This window comes from Clavelina lepadiformis, chromosome 4 (assembly GCF_947623445.1).
Source record: "Clavelina lepadiformis chromosome 4, kaClaLepa1.1, whole genome shotgun sequence".
In the NCBI taxonomy this organism is placed as follows: domain Eukaryota; kingdom Metazoa; phylum Chordata; class Ascidiacea; order Aplousobranchia; family Clavelinidae; genus Clavelina; species Clavelina lepadiformis.
In genome coordinates, this window is record NC_135243.1 from 4,059,266 (window position 1) to 4,071,573 (window position 12,308).

The 12,308-nt window shown below is 35.6% G+C and overlaps 2 long non-coding RNA genes across 2 annotated transcripts; one reads left to right on the forward strand and one right to left on the reverse strand.

Annotated features, from left to right (window-relative positions):
* Positions 1-1,734: 1,734 nt before the first annotated feature.
* Positions 1,735-2,844, reverse strand: LOC143453486 (uncharacterized). The gene is made up of 2 exons (XR_013115203.1): positions 2,242-2,844; positions 1,735-2,157 (listed from the first exon to the last, which is right to left on the reverse strand). It is a non-coding gene; the product is annotated as an uncharacterized LOC143453486 (long non-coding RNA).
* Positions 2,845-9,555: 6,711 nt separating this feature from the next.
* LOC143453485 (uncharacterized) lies at positions 9,556-10,720 on the forward strand. The gene is made up of 2 exons (XR_013115202.1): positions 9,556-9,771; positions 9,864-10,720. It is a non-coding gene; the product is annotated as an uncharacterized LOC143453485 (long non-coding RNA).
* Positions 10,721-12,308: the final 1,588 nt, after the last annotated feature.

Sequence of the window (12,308 nt, forward strand, 5' to 3'; positions counted from 1 at the left end):
TGTTTGACTAATTGATGTACAGGTAATTTGCAGGGCACCCGAAGATAAAGCAGAAAATGTATCCTTACGTTCTTGCAACAGCAATTCTTGGAGTTAAAAAAACTTTGTTTTAACCTGGAACACTTCATATTATCTTCCACGTTATTAAATTACTTTAAGACAACAAGCATAATTGCAGAATACAGAAGGAACACAAACCTTGCTCAAGAAGTTTATTTTCTAATTACAGTTTTTGCTTACTTAGTGTATTTACCTTTCTTTTATCACGTTGTTTTCTTGTCTAAGCCCCTTAAGTTGATCATAGAAGCAATTATTGTTATAACATGTAGGCAATAACGCAAAGATGAATAGTTAGGATAGCGTATAATTATCAAAAAGTGTTTAATGTTTACTAGGTTGTTTGTTTTAGCAAGCTTGGCAATTTTGACCTGTCCGATGCCAATGTAGGATTATTATGACGTCACGATCTAAAAATAGAAAGACTTGCAGTACTAGAATTGATTCCAATTTAGCACGGTACAGGTATTACAGAGATTAATACAGGTATTACAGGTACTACAGTTATTATAGCTATTACAGGTCATATTACATAATGTGCATAATGTAAAGTGATAATGCACAAATAATAATTTTTGTTGTTATAATTTGTTATACTGGTCATTTAGTCAGCATTTTCCGGGCCAACGTAATAAAATTTCATTAATGTATTTTAATAACGTTTAGATCTACAACAAGTACAGTCGTGGTGAAAAGCTTAAATCCATTTATCAACCTTCTGATTTCGACTATAAAATGTACTTGTTTCTTTGTTAAAAACTAAAAAACCTGGTAATCAATGTGGATATTACAAATATCTAACGTTTTTATACATTCATCCCAAAGTTTAACGCAAGCTGATTGGAAGAAAAAAAATTCTGTTTGTATTACAGTCTAATAATTTAATACTATAATAGGCGGTGGAAGAAAACGAATAGCAGTAAGTAGCAGATGAATTAGAGCTGATGCAATATGTTTTGCAATAAAATGAAAATTTTTTTAATTCAGTTCCATTTGACAACTGTTGGACAACTTGTTTGACAACTGTTTGCTGTAGTTTTAAAAGTTTCATGAAAATTATGGCTCAAATCCAACCTAAATCATATTGAAAGTTTACCACCGGTTGCTGACAAATACCATAGTTATAAGCATCAATAAAGAAAAGCTGATGAGGATAGTTACAACTTTAAATATTTTTTTATATTTTATTTGTAATGGCAGTTTTGTTCAAATTCAGATAAAGGTGAACTTCACATGGAGGCAAACACTTATTTCTGACATTTGGAAGTGTTTACAAAAATTAAACGCACATCACAGTAAATGGAGAATAATTGTTACAATATTCACTGGTCTCGTGGCAGCAAAAATTTACTAATCACAATGTTTGATATCTACAGATAATATATACATGTATTGGACAGTGGGGGACAACAGCAACTATGTACATTTACCCGCACAAGTACAACACGGATCATGTATCACAGGTTGATTTAAGCAAATTCTATATATGATTGCAAATTAATGGGAAGCTCTACATTATGTGGAAGAAATCACTCATGTTACACAAACTGAATGGCAGTTGGCTGGCATTGGAAAGTATTTACAGAAGTCAAATGTACATCAATCACGGTACAGAAAAATTACCTGTATGATGGCGGTAAAACACTTAAAAACGCACGTTACTTATTTTTTGTTAACTTTGAAAGGCAAAAACTTTAAAACGCACTCGATCAAAACTATTTACACTTGTTCATTGCAAATGGCTTCTTCGTAGTGGCGGTGACGACGCAGTAGAGAGAAAATGGTTTGATGGCTGAAGGCAAGACATTTACATAACTGTTTACAGGGCGGATTAACCACGCATTAATCCGCACAGCAAGCACAAAGAGCGAAGTTGCTTGCCGGTAGCTAGGAAAGGCTTGTGTGGTGGATGCAGATATTAATACATAGAACGTCAAATATGTACAAACACTTATGGACATAACGACCAGCCATCAGTAACCTAACAACAAGAAATGTTGCTAGGAAATGGTGATCAGACTCGAACACTCTGCAAGACATCTGAACAAGTTTGCTTCTACTCTCGGTTCATTTAGGCTGAAAAAGATCTGCTTCAGTGATCTAAAAAAACAAGTCACACGATGCAATGACGATACGAGAGTGACAATAAAACAAAACTCAGTTCGTGCATTTCAATCAACTCACGTTTCCCAACTTCCATATGTTCCATACATTTGTATCATCGAGATACATAAGACAAATCACGGTGGTCATTAACGATTGCACTCTTCTCAAGGTCACCTTAACCTGTGTGGAAGGCAGATTATGGCAGCTGCGAAATTCGCCAAATCACGTTTGGAAATCACGCCCAATTCAAACAATCATCATTTCACCAACATTCTACTGTAAAAAAGTAACAGGAAATTGGATTGTGTTTCGTTTAACAGTTTATTCTGCGTTATCTTAAGGCTGGATATATATGAAACCAACACCAGAATAACCACTCTAATAAGCGACTCGTTCTGAACTATACAAACTTGTTCAAATAATTCTGCAACTAATGAAGTCGGCAAAATGTATTTCACTCAAACCCCATGAGAAGTAAAAGAAAAATAACTTCCATTTCACTAACAATCAATCCACTATGCTTTACATGTAATATCTGACACGTACTGATTTGGCCTGAAACAAATCTGCAAACTACAGTAGGTTGCGTATTTGCTAAATCAAACCTTATATAAAGTAACACGTGGTCGAAAGAATTTGAAAAGATCCGAATTAATCAACGTGGTCCGCTTTCACATGAATGCGTGGAATGTTAAAATCATTTAAAGTGAGTTCAATCAAATGCTTGTTCAAAATTTTAACAAAACATTTCTCTTGGTTGGAATTGCCAACGTTCTTTAAAGCAATGCTGAATTGTCGAATTTCAAAGTAAAAGCAGAAACCAAGTAAATGTCATAAAACATACACTTCTCATTGCATAAAGTATCATATCTACGTAAAATTCACAAGTGTTTTTAGTAAAGTGTTCCATTCCCATTATTGTACACATCAATGTAGTACACACATTGGCGTCAGAATACACATCAGAATATACTTACAGCATACACATAGCGAACCATTTGTTAAGTTAAAGTAATCAAATTAAAGTTCATAGTTTAATAACCACCCACTCCGCAAAAAATAAAGATGTTGTCGTTTAGAAGATGAAAGTAATTTCCCAACTTCAGTTTTAATATTATTTAAATTGGTATGATTGGATGCTGCTGGCATGCGTACACCCATCGCTTCACCTGCATGATCAAGTCTCTGCTTTAAAGTCAGACGTCGTTTTGTATTCTTTCAAGAAGTTCTAACGTAGTATTGACACTGACAGATGGCCTAGTGGTTAGTACTACCGCCTTTTTTGCGGGGAAGCTCGAGCTCAATTCTTGGATCGTATGATACCAAAGCGGAATTGTATGCGGTCTCGGATGGTGTTGGGTTCGGGATTAAGTTGAAAAAATGTCAGCCCGATTCGAGCTAGATTATTGAGCATTTGATGCTTGAGGCGAATTATTTCTGCAATTACTGCTAACATGATGGTTCAACTCACACTCTTACAGTTCTGTTTACTTTGCGAGAATAATAGTTTAAGAATAAAACTGTTGCGCTTTTTATGACGCTGTTTACAGCCTTGTTACATCATACTCCGACTTCTGTAAAGTTTGTTCTGTAATTGTCCTGGTTCGGTTGCGTCGGACAAAAAAGTTGTTTTGGAAATCAGTGTATGATGTTAAATCGTGAAACTTCCTGACAAAGTAATTTTGGTGACGTTATCACGTCGGAAAGCCATCAAATTAACCATTGATCAGTAATCAACCATCAAAGCGTAAAGAAGCTTGAAGGTTGCGAGTGAAGGATGAATGAGTCGGCTTGAAAGCAAGAAATTTAAAAAGTTTGAACGGTGGTTTGCTGTACCATTTTGGAATCATGTGTTTCAGAGGTGGATGAAAATCTTTAAGCAGAGTATTCCAAGTTTTAACTTCCAAGCACCTTATAACAAAGTGAAGGAATTATTTCAAATTTATGTATCATTTCCTTAACCAAGAGCACATCTAATATGCATAGTTGGAGTTTTGGTTGGAAATTGTTAGGTCTGTGATGTCCGATACAAAGTGACTATTCATGATTTCCGACCAATGTGGCAAACACCAGCTTGTCAGTGGCCTAATGTGATACTAAAGCTAAATACCAAAAGGTTATACTAAAGATACTATTAAGAACGCGCAAATACCGAAACCATCAAATGTAATAGCACGTATATTTTATTTCCGTTTCAAGGCAGTATATGAGGCTTTGGCAGTGAAATATTGAAAGCATTGCCAGCACAAATATTGACTTTTGCAATGACGGCTTGCACTTGTGAACGTAGAACATGCTTTAAGCAAGAAATTGACCCAAAGATGGCATAAGCTTAGACAATACCGACACAAATACATTACTACACCAATACTAACTATATACAGGGAGGCATTTTCATTGAAATCTCAACAAAATATCTAAAAATGCTGAAACTTTTGTGATGGCCGTTAATGTTACGCAAACAAAAAACAAAATTACCAATAACATGATTATTTACAGGTTGTAGATGATAGCAGCAGAGTTCTCATCTAGAGGTCTGTGGTCAAACGACGTATGTAAATGTTAAAAGCATCAAGTAGAGAACAATCAAATGGATTTAACGGCGGCAAACACTTATTATTTACACATTAAACGCACACCAGTAACAAACTTCCTTGTTGCTGATGGCGACATCTTGTCAGCAAGCAATACTGATACCAACAAGCATTACGACACTGGAGATCAAAGAGTAACTGCATGTCTTCAGATTCCAATCCAAAAACGACGTAAATATTCGGACCAGCTTAATCCACCGTGGCTTGTTGTTCTGTAACATGAAACTAAAGCGAATAAAACATCTTCTACGGCAAACAATTCTTGAAATATATTTTGAACTACCGGACTGTCTGGAAACCAGATGTTTAATTTCAGACACACCCAGCATTGGGAGACAACCAATATAAGTATTAAAAGAGGAAAATTGCACTAACATGAATCATTCCAAATACTTTCCGTATTCTTTATTTCTTCTGGTGCCAATTTGTGCTAACGGATAACCGTTGACGATTGCACTCTTTTCAACAAGGTCATCTTTACAAGCTTGTAATAGGGGCATTTCAATAGCAAACTTAAACTCACCTACATTGATATCTTCAACAGGATTCCAAAAGTAAGTTACGTTTAACTTTCGCGATGAACATGCATTTTAAACTGAGCCTCAAATGATCACAGCAGTTGGACTACACGTTGACTATATTCATTCAGCGCCAGATAAAAAGCAAAAACATGTGTAAATCGTCAAATTTGGGAACCTGTTATTTCAAAAAAATTTGTGACGGTTAACGTTGCAGTGCAAGCTTAAATGTAATTCCAAGGAACAAGCAATCGGTTCTAACGTCAGAGATCTCAGACAAATACTTGCAAATTTGCCTTAAATACAAAAGCAAAGAATCCGTTATCTTACTTTACCATAGTTTTATTTGATTTCTCAAGCAGAAATTTTGTTGATTGCAAAAGTTGATCCCCGTTTGAACATTTTTACATCATGGAGACACAAGTTATCTCGGTGGTTTCGGCTAATGCATGTTTTTCAAAAAGATAATCTTTGCCAGTGTGGAACTGAGAGGCATTTCAGCTGTTAAATGTGCTGAACGACATCGTTTGGAAAGATTTATAAAACTACATAAATTAGAAACAAGTACTTCATGATTTCACCAAAACCCTGTAAAAGTTGGTCTAAACTAGTTGGTCACATTGAAGGTAAAAATGTCGATAACTTTACTCCAATTGTTTGCGTCAAGTCAATGTGATATGATTTTGCAGAATTTATAAACTTATTTTAAAATCCGGTTATTTTTAAGGGACATTTATACAGAAAAGTCGCTGTATGGTGAGTGCTGCACCTAGTTCCACTTATACTTTATGAGCTTGGGGCTGCATGCCAAAGCAATTCAGCAAGTAGCGAAAATGTAACGATTTTAATGTATATCACTAAAACATCGAAAAACATATGACGAAGACAAGTGATCTATTACACTGGCCTGCATTTTTCAACTTTAAAATTTTTTCTTCACTAAAAACATGCAAATATAGCTAATTTTGGGGCGCTGATTCCAAATCTGTGGTCCGTTTTATTGTAGCACATCAGGTTTTTGAGATAACTGTTACACGTCATATAGCGTTTTTGGTGAATAATCGCAAATAATGTACAAGCTTGACTCGAAAAAATTCACAGTTTGCACAGAATTTTTACACATCTTTGTCTTCTTATGATAATTAACAATAAAGAGTTTTGAAATATGACAGCAATAACGATATAATCCGGTAAAATGATTATTATTGAAAACACAGCGGTTCACTACCTCGGTATCTATTTTATTGAAAATGCGCGTCTACCTGATTTTCTCACATATTTAGTAGAGTCTTCACTTTTAAGACACCAGCAGTAGTCAGCAATCATGATGACATTCCACTTACCCTGATAGCGTTCCTCCATCACCATTATCTCCCGGTGAAAACGTTCACCTTGTTCCTCACTAAACGTCCCACAGTTATCTGGATAGTAGTCTAGGTGGGAGGGTAAAAAGTGCATTTTGACGCTCATCCTACCCCAAGTTTTTGTAAGGCATCGAGCATATCTGTAATAAGCTGTTTGTAATTGGAGGCTCCGTTATTTCCATGGAACTGCTGGATAACAGCTTTTAACCCCTTCCAGGCTTGCAATTCCGTTATAGACTTTTTTTTCGAAATCTTCATCCTTCAACAGTTCTCTGATTTGAGGTCCAGTGAAAATACCTGCTTGCAGCTTAGCTTCGGATAAAGACGAAAACTTTTCTTGCAAGTACCTAAATCCTTCTCCGTATTTGTCCATACCTTTCACAAAGTTTTTCATGCACTCAAACTTGATGTGCAAGGGCGGTAAAAAAAACTTTTGCTGGAGCAACAAGAGGATGTGCCTTTACATTCTTAGATCCAGGCAGAAACTCATCTCTTGCTGGCCACAATTTCCGAGTAAACTGTCCGAGAGATAAAGAAAACAGGGAAATTTAGTGTAGTATAGTATGAGAGCTACAACTTTTAAATCAGCACATATCAACCAGTTATGCTCTTGGTACTTTATCATTTGCAACAGGATTTCTATGTCTTCATACGTTTCTGACATCACAGTAAAACGTGCAACAGGTACTGATGGCACAGTTTGCCCATTGTACCACAACACAGCTTTCATGCTCGTCTTCCAAGAATCTATGAACAGTCTCCAATGTTCTGCTGAATATGATATCCTAAATGTTTCATTAACTAAACCCTGAACATTCTTCAAAAAACCAGAATATTTTCTTTACTAAAAAATTCTGTAAATTTTTTCTTTCTGTGGCGGAACCACGCAAAACTTGTTCCCTTTTCTAGAAGATTCTTTTCCTTTAATCTTCATGCTAGAAGTTGTGCATATTCTTTTGAAAGATATAACTCTCTTGTGAGATCATTCAGCTGAGTTTGTGAAAACATCTTTGGAGAGTCATCGTTTATTCCTTCCTGATAGTGCTCTCCATCACCTGCACTTCTTTCAGATTCTGAGGAGCTTTGCATCTCTGTTAGAGGATTCGGCACAGGAATTTCATCACAATGTGGTACAGGCCTCAATGCTGACTTTAAATTAGGGTACTTGATATTGGATTTGTTTCTTCTGTTAAACCCCTTAATACACCATACAAAAATAACAGTCATTGCGATGTTTTTTTTGCTCCCTACATACCGTAGGAACGCCAAAGGGAAGGTCCTTGAGTTTTTTATGGTACCACATACGTAGCTTTGATGCACATACGTAGCTCGTTGTGATAACAAAATTTATCTTGATAAATTATATCCTTTTGACAAAAAAGTGGGTAGTTAAACGTAAAAGCGAAAAATTATGCGGTTTTTCGACCGTAACTTTAAAACCTGATGTGACAGCCAAAAAAGGATGGCATTTTTGAAATCAGCGCACCAAAATTAGCTAGAAAACGTTGGCATCATACAAAATAAAATTTTCATGCAGACCAGTGTTATTTACAAACTGTTGGCAATTACTACATTGACCTAATAAGAAACTTTTATACAATAATGAGCGAAAACATGTAGTTTTTTTTGAAAAATCTTGCTCCATGTTAATAGTTACTCGTTGAAAAGAATGTGAGAAGAATATAAATATTTATCGTGGACGGCTGGGGCTGTCGGTTAGACGTGTTGAATCCTACGATCATACTAGGTTGGTTCCAACCATTTAATGACAGGCTTAACATTTTTAAACACTGCATAATAAATAAACACCTACATGATAATAAACAAATTTTTGGTATATTATGAAATCACCGATATTTGAAGCAGCTTAAACGCTCATCAGCACAAATACTAATTCATCTATTTGCAGCTTACATATAAAAACTTGCATGTTTCAAAACCTCATCCACCAATTTACAGTTCATGTATTTTCCTGATGGAAGCATACCATTATTCAACTGCCAAACTACTACATATTATTAACTATACCTTCTCTATGCGTATACTTATATAGGAAAATGCCTTCTGATTTAAGACCAAATTATTTTTGGATTTACCCCACGCTTTAACACAAACTAGTCCGAATGTGGATCTGATGTGGACTAATTTTTAAAATAATGACAAAGTTAAATGTGAATAAACTTATTTGATGGCAGCACACACTTACTATTTGCATTTATATACGCAAATATCAACCTGAAGCAATTACTTCCTGATGGCTACTTTCCACAATCACAAAAAAAATTGTCTGGTGGCGGCTTAACACATATAAATTAAGTCAAGCAAAACAAAGATATTTTGATAGCTCCAAGTTTCCAAGCTATACAAAGATGTTATACCCACAATATGTACAAAAACTTGCTGATAAAGGTAGAAAACCAAAATATTCGTAAAAAATGCAAGCAACATTTTCGACAATAGCAGGGAAATGTTACCCTTGTGGGCCATAATTAAATTGAACAGCCAAACCCCAGCTAGTGGAAACATTTGGATAATTATAAATAAATTCATATATATATTTGGTAATATAAAACAACGGTTTAATCACGGTGTTTAAAAGTTTATCATAGGTCGTATATTTTTTGGTAAAGGCAAGTGACGTATGATTGCTTTTTTCTTTTATTTTACATTTATAAGAAATGAAAGTTTATTTTAATCAATTTTGCTTCAATACAATTGTACATTTGTTGCCAATGGTTTGATTGTTTCGTCCCAGGCGTGTTATTTGTGTCATCACTTCGCTTGATTTTAACATTCCACGCGTTCATGTGATACCGCCGGCAAGCTACGTTAATTGGTATTCTTTCCGCTGGTTATTGTATCCTTTAAAATGTCATTTAACTCGTGGAGTTGGTTTATTCGCAGGTATTACAAGTAGTCGCTTCTTGTGCTTTTTCAATACAGCCGCAATGTTTAAGAAACTTGTGTTCAATGTTTACAGATCTATATTGGTGAAATGATGAAATGTTATTGATTTGTGTAGTTTCATAAATCTTTCCAAACGATGTCGTTCAGTTACTTACGAAGCTACATCGCAAGTGTGTCAACAAGATGATTTGTGTAACGATGATTGAAGACGAAGATTAACAAATGGTGAAGCTAAAATCAACACATTTTTAACAGGCAAAGCTGAAAATTAAATGAATATGAATTCTTTGTGTTATGTCCATTTTGTTGCTTTTCAGGTTTAAATGAATGGATTTTGTAGCACGACTGAACAACCCGAGGGTAGAAACAATCTGGTTCAATTACCTCGCAGCCTGTTTGGATTGGAAAGAATTCTGATCGCCAATTCATCCAAGCTTCAACTTTCTTTGCAGTTGGTTGGTTGGGGTTTGTTGATTGGTTCTGGTACTGATTTGGTGTCTGTATTGGCTGTAATTGATATTATAGCAAATACTGCCAACATGCCATTTCCTAAATTTCAAGTGTTTTTGCACTCCATCTTTAAATGCTTGAAAATTGCTTTTTACTTTCATTAAGTCTTGGGCCGCCATCAGAAGTTTTGTGACTGATGCGCGTTAAATGTTTAAGCTCAGGCCCCCGTAAGGTCAATGACCTAATGGAGTTTTGATGTTTTTATTGTTGGTGTTGTACTGTCTGTCCTGAAAACCACCCCGTTAAGAAAGTTCCAGTATTTACAGAGCAATCAATTTATTGAAATGCTTGAGAATACCTCCCGGTGCTCGATGTGCGGTTAATTGTAAATACTGTACATATTGGTGTCAAACCGCCATCACACCACTGTTCTGTCCCCAGTAAAATGTTATTTTATGCGAAGTCTCACTGCCCAGACCAAACATTATTTGTGTTTGCTTTGTGTTAACTATTTCTATATATTATAGTAACTATCAGACGCCATGAAACCCGATATGTTGTTTTTGATGTTCGTGATATTCCTATGTATCAGCCGCCAACGTGCAAATTGTGCCAAAATGTAAACTGCCAAAGTAATTAGTATTAGTGCTGTGTGGTTTGTATGTTAGCTGCCAATATTTTATGTTATTTCTATAACAACTGCAATAAAATATTGTAACAAGTATATTGCTCAGAATTTCATCATCAATAAGCGGCAATGGTAATGCGAATGATTTATTTACTGGATATGCTTCCCTGGTGCCATGTTTGCAGCTGTCGTTTATTACTTGGCCGAAAGACCAGAGTTATGGATGTCGCTTTATGACGTCATTCAAATTTCAGTTAAACGCAACGTTTAAACGGCCACCGAACTTTTCGTTTAATTTGAATCTATCATTTAGCGTACAATAAAATCCAAATTGAAAAATGCCAGATTACAATTATGAATTCTTAGAGAAGTGATGAGTTGTAAAAGGTTTTATTAAGGAGATTCCAGTAAGACCTCTACAGATTCTAACTTTATACTCGACACGTTCAGTGCTGTTGAGCAGTTCAGTTCAGCCCTTCAGCGCTTTAACTGCTTTTTGTGAAAATTATCATTCCATGGAAATCAGCTCGAACCATTGTTGCCTTCACACCACATGGCCGATGGCCACACATAACAGTTAAAGTGGCCTGCAAATGGTAAAAGCATTACATTGATTGTGGTACATTTATCATGTCTTGTGGTACATTAATAACAACAGTGATCATTAATTATATCAGACAAACCATTTCCTAGTGCTCTTTAGTTAACAGTTATATTTCGGTTTTTGTTGTTAATATTCATATAATTGGTTATTTCTTGGTTGTTTTGTTTTTGTTGTTGTCTTTTTGTTGTTGTCTTTTTGTTTTGTTTTGTTTTTGTTTTCGTTTACTGTCCTTGGAAGGGTAATTACCATTGTTACTCCTGATTCAATCCTGCCAATACACAATTTTGAAAAGTTCAGCGTTTTTAGCAATCATACATTGAATTTTCTTTAATACCAACCCGTGATAGTTATTAGTGTTGTACTTGTTCGGATAATTGTATCTGGTTGCTGTTGTCCGTGTAATGTCGAATGCATGTTGTCGAAACATGTTAATATTACATGTTGTCGAAACGTGAGTTGATTGAAATGCACGAACTGAGTTTTGTTTTATTGTCACTCTCGTATCGTCATTGCATCGTGTGACTTGTTTTTCTTGATCACTGAAGCAGATCTTTTTCAGCCTAAATGAACCGAGGGTTGAAGCAAACCTGTTCAGATGTCTTGCAGAGTGTTCGAGTCTGATCACCATTTCCTGGCAACACTTCTTGTTGCTAGGTTACTGATGGCTGGTCGTTATGTCCATAAGTGTTTGTACATAATTTACGTTCTATGTATTAATATCTGCATCCACCACACAAGCCTTTCCTAGCTACCGGCAAGCAACTTCGCTCTTTGTGCTTGCTGTGCGGATTAATGCGTGGTTAATCCGCCCTGTAAACAGTTATGTAAATGTCTTGTCTTCAGCCATCAAACCATTTTCTCTCTACTGCGTCGTCACCGCGACTACGAAGAAGCCATTTGCAATGAACAAGTTTAAATAGTTTTGATTACGTGCGTTTTAAAGTTTTTGCCTTTCATAGTAAAATGAAGTAAAATAAGTTACTGCGTTTTTAAGTGTTTTGCCGCCATCATACAAGTAATTTGTTGCCAGCCATCTGCTGTTCAGTTTGTGTAACATGAGTGATTTCTTCCACATAATGT